An 8,805-nucleotide genomic window follows, 5' to 3' on the forward strand; every position below is an offset into this window, starting at 1 on the left:
TTGATACTCGACCTCGGGGCAGTAATGATCACAGTAATGGTAGGCATGGGGAGTTCCCAAGGTACATGGCTAGGGCTGACAAAGTCTAGTAGGCTACTATAAACCCGAATCAGGGCGCCATCTGGCTGTCCCATATCTGCTTCTTTTTCATTAATGTATTTTGTAATATGTTGGGATTCCCCTCCTATATAAGGGGGACCCTGGTCATTTTTCTAAACCTCTGTTGCTTCAGCTGCTCTACACGAAATATACAAAAAACATTCTCTCTGCTCTCTAACATATTCTCTAGATATTGTTGCTTTCATTGATCATCTTCATTATTGTTCGTCATTTATTGCTTATCATTGGCCATAAAGAGCCTTCATTAATTTTATTGTAACTGTTAGTCATACCCCGATCACCCCCGATAGCTCACAGCCGAGCCCGGGAATCGACCTCAAGGCCCCTTAATCGACAAGCTCGAGGCCTCGATTGTTAATCTATCGGTTCGGTTATCATCTTATAACTTACTCTTATTCCATTTCTAAGTCTCACACACGTAGCATCAATTGCTTAACAACTAGAATAAAAATAGATCACGTATTTTTAGAGTCTCATAATCAAATTTAATTGTTATCACCTTTTCCACGGTAAACAGTTGGGGCTAAAAATAATAGTGATTATTTTCTTGCTATTTTACTACATAACGCAAGTTATCATTCACGCTTTCTCTTGCCCAAGATCTTCGATTTCAGGTCGAAATGTCTAACTCGGTGAATGGAGGTGAAAACAAAAATCTTGAGGACCCCGGAGAGAACGGTGTGGGTGTTCCAGGCGTTGGTATGCCACCACGAAACCCTGCGAATGCACCAAAACTAATCCCCGTGGGTACAGTCTCGCACGATGCCCAACACATCGACATAAGTTCCCACTCTGATAGGAGCGTGCACCTAGGAGATCCACAAGGATCTCAAAAAACCCCAACCAGGGAAGAACGGGAGGTTAAATGTTGCTGGCACAATAGCTGGCTATCACACAACTGCAAAGTCACCAGAAAACTCCTAGCACAGTAGCACCAGGGACAGCTCCCCCGACTGAATAGGTACCGGAGAGATCGAGCAATAATGGGTCGATAGCCGATCCTGTCATCGTAAAGATGCTCGAGGAACTCACCAGAAGAATCGAATCGGGCGAGAAAATGATAGAAGCCAACGATAAGAAGGTTGAGACTTACAACTCCAGAGCCGACCAAATTCCAGGAGCGCCCCTGAACTTCAAAGGTGTGGACTCGAAGAAGTTCATACAAAGGCCATTCCCAGAGGAGGTAGCTCCAAAACCCATCCCAAAGAAGTTTAGAATGCCAGACCTTCCGAAATACAACAGAACCTAGGACCCCAACGAGCATGTCATCGCCTACACTTGTGCAGTAAAAGGCAATGACGCCTACACTTGTGCAGTAAAAGGCAACGACCTAAAGAACGACGAGATTGAGTCCGTCTTGCTAAAGAAGTTTGGGGAAACACCCTCTAAAAGAGCCATGATGTGGTATCACAACCTAGATCCTAACTCCATAGACTCATTCGCCATGCTGGCATATTCCTTCATAAAGGCACATGCCAGTGCCATCAAAGTAGAAACAAGGAAGTCTGACGTCTTCAAAATCAAGCAAAGGGAGAACGAGATGCTGCGAGAATTTGTATCTCACTTCCAAATGGAATGAATAGAACTACCACCAGTCTCTGACGACTAGGCGGTATAGGCCTTCGCTCAAGGTCGAATGCGCGAAGCTCGGCGACTTTGAAGCAAGTGAAGGAGAATTTGGTTGAGTATCCTGCTGTGACTTGGTCAGACGTCCATAACCGATATCGGTCAAAAATCAGGATCCAGGATGACCAATTAGGAGCCCCTTCGGGCTCGGTTTACCCAAGTAGGTTTTCGGCGAAGGAGCCCAAGCCAAACCAAGAAAGGTATCAGCCGTACACTAAGGACAGAAGGAACGCCCCGGGGCGTAACCGACCTCGCAGTGATCGAAGGATAGCCCGAGGACAAAATCCTCGGGGACTCATCAACAAGGCCGGGTTTGATAGGAACGCGGGGCCAACAGAGGCACCTCACTTGTCAGAATATAACTTCAACGTCGATGTGTCAGACAACGTGTTTGCCATCAGCAAAATCAGAGATGCCTGATGGCCCAGGACTATTCAATCGGATACATCATAAAGGAATCAAAACTTAGTATGTGAATTCCACAACACGCACGGTCACAGGACCGAGGATTGCCACCAGCTCCGAGAAGAAGTAGCCAGACTACTCAATAAAGGTCACCTTCGAGAATTCTTAAGCGATTGTGCCAAGATCAGTTCCGAGAAAGAGAGGCGTCCAAGAAGAACGGGACGAAGTATCCGAAACATGTCATCCACATGATTTTGGGAGGCATCGATGCCCTATAGGAGCCCGTGATAAGAAGGACAAAAATATCCATCACCAGAGAAAAGCGGACCCGGGGGTACATACCCGAGGATGCCCTCACGTTCAGCGAAGAGGATACTGAGACCTTCTCTCAACCTCACAACGATGCACTGGTAATATCTTTCCTTGTAAATACATTTCAAATAACATGTGTACTCGTGGACCCAGGTAGCTCCGCCAACATCATCAGATCGAGGGTAATAGAGCAGCTCAAACTGCTTGACCAAATAGTGCCCGCAACTCGAGACCTCAACGGATTCAACATGGCAAGTAAAACGACGAAAGAAGAAATCACGCTCCCAGTCAACGTGGTCGGCACAACTCAGAATGTCAAATTCCATGTCATCGAAGGAGACATGAGTTACAACGCCTTGTTCGGGAGGCCGTGGATACACTGTATGAGAGAAGTACCATCCACCCTCCACCAAATGATGGAATTCCCTACTAAGGATGGGGTTAAAACCGTCTACGGGGAAGAACATGCAGCGAGGGAAATGTTTGCGGTGCATGATGTGACACCGGCACCAATACCACCACTCGTAAAAGAGACAAAATGTAAGCAAACTACATCTTCGATTAGCCCCGATTAAACAGAGCAAAGGATCATACCACATCCTCATCACAGGCGACTGGGGCATCTCAGACCTCGAAACATCGCCGGCACATCCCATACCAAGGTGTAACCATCTCCCTTTTCGTTTTGTATTTCACACTAACCCTTATGCAGGCGCCCGACCGAAGCAGCCAAAGTGCCAAATGAGCCCGAAGACCTTAAGGTTTCAAAGCCTCTGTTGTACTCTTTTCCTTCGATCGAGTTTTTGTCCCGAAGAGGGTTTTACCGGCAAGGTTTTTAACGAGGCAACACCTACATGCTACCTAAGGAAGACTCAACAAGTATTTGAGGCTTCTATTTGAAACAAACCTCGAATACTGGGGGGCATCCCCGTGGAAGTCCACCCCCTTGGAAAAGCCAAGAAATGCGAAATGGGGTCCCAATAGGAAAATGATGTACCGGGCCAAATGGTCAAACGAACCGTGTCCGTATAATCGGGCCCCGATGGTGGAAACATGTATACTTGTACTAAGTAATCAAAGAATACCTTTTGCCAAAGCATCTCACACTCCAAAAAGAAGCTCAGCATTTTCGCAAAAACGATTCCTCCGTCAAAAACGTCCCTGCCAGTCGGGGACTGGCTTCAACTATTCAACATCTGAACGACCTCCGGGTCGGGACTCCAAACTCATAAGCCCTCAACAAGGCAACATGAAAACCGTAAAACGTCTCCAAGGCCGAAAATGCCCCGAACACTCGGGGACTGGCGTCAAAATCTCAAGAATCGCACGACCTAAGGGTTAGCATCTCCGAAATCGTAAGCCCTCGACGAGGAAACACCAAGTGTTCAAGTAACGGTCCCGAGCCAGGATACCCCCGACGACTCGGGGATTGTCGCCAGTCCCCATTCATTTAAAAAAACTGAGGCCATAAGACCCCGAGCGGGCAGGCTTAGTCTCGTAAGACCTACATAAGGCAGCAACAGTATCTGTAAGACCTCAAGCAAGGCATGAGCCATGCTTGTACCAAGTATCTAAAAACTATAAGACCTCAAAGGCATGAAAATTTCATAAGACCTTGCTAAAGGAATAAACCAGATCTTAAAGTTAAGGCTCTATATCGAACTTATAAGACCACTAAAAGGCATAACCTCGATATAGACGCCTAAACTACTTCACTCGGGATCAAAAATTGCTCCGGCCAAGCACAAATGACTGTGGTCATAAGGCTGTACCAACCAAACTAACGCGACTCGAGTACGCCCAACCGTCGCTACAAACTCACATGCCTTCAATTACTTCGAATCTACTTCGAAAAGAACCGGCTAAACAGGCTATCCTCGGCACAGGCAAAAAAGTTTAGACCGTGTCAGCTCCAAATCACAAGCTTCGAGATACTTAGCCTCTGAGCCAAACCTTTCGAGGTGCTCGATCATCACTACATAACGATTTATAATCGAGGCTTTTTATCGAACCATCAAAGAACCGAGCAAAAAATATCTCAGAAAAGTCCTTAACGAGGGAAAAATAAAGCCAAATAAAAGGTCGCTTCGACCAAAGGCATAAGAGCCATTGTCGCCAGCCTGCATAAAAGGCCGCAACGGCCCAAGGCGTAAGAGCCACTGTCGGCAGCCCATGCAAATCAAAAATCTTGAGGGTCGAATGAGCTCGAGTCGAAACCCGATTCGGAGACTATACCCAAAATAGTTAACTGGATATGCCTAAAAGGTCGCTTCGATCCAAGGCGTAAGAGCCATTGTCGCCAGCCTGCGTAAAAGGTCACTTTTACCCAAGGCGTAAGAGCCACTGTCGCCAGCCAGCATAAAAGGTCGCATCGACCAAGCGCGTAAGAGCCTACGAGCCACCCTATTAAGCCCCAGGGCCATATCACAAATCTAAGGATTACTACCAACTCAAACACTAGTTCACCTGGCCAAATCGATGACAGAAAGAGATACAAAAGAAATAAAGCCGCAAGGTTTTCTTTTATACACACATACAAAAAAGCGCAATCTCCATCTACAACATACCGTGAAAATATTATACACAGAAGTAAAAAAGGAAATAAACGTCCCCCGGGGACTATAGACTGCCGGCCTCATCTTTGCTCTCTTCGGTATCGGACAGAAGTAGCTGAGCCTCTCGTCCGCCCTCGCTCGCGCCAACACTTCCGAGAGGGCCAAACCCCTAGCACAGATCTCCTCGGGAGAATTTCTTTGAGACTTGCAACTAGCATATTCTTTAATCCTCTCTTCACAGTCGAGGATCCTTCTCAGCTCAGCTTGAGCATCGATAGCATCTTATAAATAGATCGCCACCTCCTAGTCACCCTTAGTTCGTCCTATTACGGCTTCAGCCCTGGCATCAACGATCTCCGCCCTGACCTTCGAAAGCTCGGACTCGAGCTTCGTGATCATATCTGTTTGAACCGAAGAGTTGTCACAAGCTAAGCAAAGTTGAGCCTCAAAAATAGGAGCCAGTGCACCCTTCCCCTCTAAATCCCGAGCCTCCACCAGAGCTTTTAGCTTATCATGCTCACGCCTGGCTCGGCTACCTTCATCCCGAAGGCTCTCCAGGGCCTCTGCCTTTTTGTGCAACTAAAATAAACAAAGCGTCAGCCTTAGAAGCTAGAAGGCGGAAGACAGGCTCATCCAGGACAGAAAAGTACTTGCTCCGTCAAGTAGCTCTCATAAGTCAAGCTCCGGCTCACCTCATACCGCAAGTGTACCAACTCGACTTCCTTTTCATTGCAAAGGAGCCTAAAGGATCTCTGCTAATCCAGAGCTCTCCGCACCCTGGCCTCATGATGAATCAGCTCGGAATTAAGCTTGTCGAAAGCCTACAAAAGAAAACCCATTAAGGAAGGGAAGGCGCAAAGCTCGAAAGGCCTGCGTCGAAACTCACCACGAAGTGAAGCCGCTGGGCTTCCTCGAAGGCCGAGCACACATCCATCAACCTAGTTCCTTCAGCTCTGAAAGGGTCGACTCCGATCGAGGTGCGGTCGCTTGGTGTATGCGACCTCAGGTTTCTTATATCCCTTAGAGTGCTATCGGCGGAAAACGAAGGCGACAACAACGAGAAAACTGTCTTTCCAGAACCAGGAACCACGGATGCGGCATGCTCGGACGATTCTCCCGTTCCAAAGCCCCGATCCCGCTTTGCCTTGCTTTGAACGCCATCACCTTATAAAAGAATCTCTCGCTTATTGTTGTAGTTCTTCAGCCCGAAAGCTAGCAACCCTTCCACTTCTCCAGAGCGACACAACCTCGCATCTGAAGGCTCTCCAATTCCTACAACAGCAAGATTAATACGCAGAAAGGGAAAATGCCTCTCCAAAATAAAGGAAGAGAAAGGAAAAAATAGCACAACACGCACCATGATGTTTTGCTTCCCATCTATCCCCAGACAAAGCTCGCCACTTGCGCTCATCACAGGTCGAGTGGGTCGCCAACTTCCAAACCCAATCCGGCAGATCAGGAACATCGCCCGGCGCCCACGAAACCGCTGCAAAAAGGGAAAATAAGGCACAGTTACGAGACCAGCCTTCGCCATAAGCAAAACTGAGAAGGCACGGAATGTACTGTCGCGCCCCCTTTTCCCTCCGCGGGGAGGAGTCCGGGTTTCGGCATTCACAGGGTGTAATGACTCATTTCCTTTTGGGAATTGGGTATTTGAAGAGTCGCCACCTAACGAATTAAGGTGCGTTAGGGCACCTAGAGTAAATAACTCATGGGTTGGTTCGCATTACCAGAGATTAGGGTAAGGACTCGAAGTAACCTCGAGGGGAAGGTGTTAGGCACCCCTCTTGGTCAACAACTGTGGGTCCTGGCCGAACTTATATTAACAAATTAGTCCAAATAGTTGAATCAGATAAGTTGTTTGTAAATCACATTGAACAATTCAAGTAGTGAAATAAAGATTTGAACAAATTATAAGACAAAGGTTTGGACAAGGAGAGGAATTGGGCAAGGAGGGGTCCTAGGTTGTTTATCCTACAGGATCACCCCACGCAATATCTGGTAGACACTCCTCAATGAGGGGCTACATGTGACATTAACGCGTAGTCATCATATCCAATGTCTACCCTTCTCATCCCCTATTGGTCATGCAAAGCGAGGGTGTTAGGACCTCTACCTATAGGTGGTTCTAGACGTACCCCTAAGGTTTTAAAAGGCGAAAATTCTAAGGCGACAGTCAAAACATTTAGGACTTTCACATAATGGGAGCAATTATGGGGCTCACTGTTTCCGCCTCAAACATACATACAAGCAGCACGTCTCAGGAACAATTAAGGTCTTTATTAATTAAAGTCCTAAAGTAGGATCTCTAAGTTAATATGTAGAGACAGACTAAACGTTATACCCAGAAGTTGTAACCTAGTAGCTGCCTAGGGATTCCCTTGTTTAAAAGCTTATTAGAATCAGAAATAATAAACGACGGAAACAGCTTCAGGGAAATGCAGTCTTTGAAAACGCCCTAAGGCTTGCCTATATGCAGTACTGTGTCTATATTAATGCAAAAACAAACAGGTTTTCGTAATAGACCCTTTTAATACTTATAGGCAGGATATCTAATGATATTAAAGTAATTTCGAAGGAACTGGTTTCAGGAAATATTGACACTTAATAAGACCAGTTCTAAGAAGTGAACTAGGCGAAATGAAATTGATTTATTAGGCTAATTAGATTATTAGACATAGTTGCGAATAGAAATCTCTATAGGCATGGTGTCTAGGCGTATTACTGGTTTTAGTCAATTTGCAGTAACATGAGGAAAGACTTATTAGAACTGAATCGGAATTAAGTCCTATAGGCATGGTATCTATACTTGGATAGATTTAAGACATAATGGTTTAGGAACTAGAAACATGGTCTCTAACATGACAAATGCAGAATCTTATGAACATGGTTTCTATCTGATGCAAACGACATTGGAAGTGAAACCTTATAGGCATGATTTCTAGTTGATGCAAACAAAATCAGAAATGAAATCTTATAGGCATGGTTTCTATTTGATGCAAACGAAATTAGAAGTGAAATCCTATAGGCATGATCTCTATTAGGCAAAGCAATCAGATTCCACAAGAGTAAAACCCTATGAACATGTTTTCTATTGAGTAAAACAAGCTGATTTGAAAAGTAAAATCCTAAGAGCAGGATTTCTACCCATATTACCCCACAAAGTATACATCTACCCACCCTTTTTACTAAATACCCCCAAGTATATGTTTATAAATTACTACAAGTTGATGAATGAATTACATGAATGAAATAGAAAATCAAGAAGCTATTCTACAGGGAGCCTGCAAATAGGCCCTAGTTTCCCAAAGCCTCCTGTTGATACCTAATTTTTCCCCTGTATATTTTTATATGCAAAATACTTTCAAAATAGCCTGTATATGCACATATAAGAATGTCCCAAGGTTTTATTATTTTTCTTAATTTTCAAAGTTTTTAAATGAATTTATTACCCTATTTTATCAAGGGAATACCCAATAATTATTCCCAAAATTATCTATTTGCTGATTCATTTATTGGATTCTCATATTTATACTAAAATATAGCTAACATAATTTTTGCATATTTTTTATAAATTTATTTAGTATTTTAAAAGCTAAATTGCATATAATTACAATATTAGCCTTTTTAAGGTTTAATTGTGTTTATAACTATAAAATTGACTCCAGTATTTTTTATTTGATAATTATGTATTATTAATCATTTTAGTGCCTTTAATTTATTTCCAAAAATTATTTTACTATTTTATAAAATTAAACAAGGGAAAAGTGGCTATTTAAATACCAGC

The sequence above is a fragment of the Nicotiana attenuata genome, chromosome 1 (assembly GCF_001879085.1).
Source record: "Nicotiana attenuata strain UT chromosome 1, NIATTr2, whole genome shotgun sequence".
Classification (NCBI taxonomy): Eukaryota; Viridiplantae; Streptophyta; class Magnoliopsida; order Solanales; family Solanaceae; genus Nicotiana; species Nicotiana attenuata.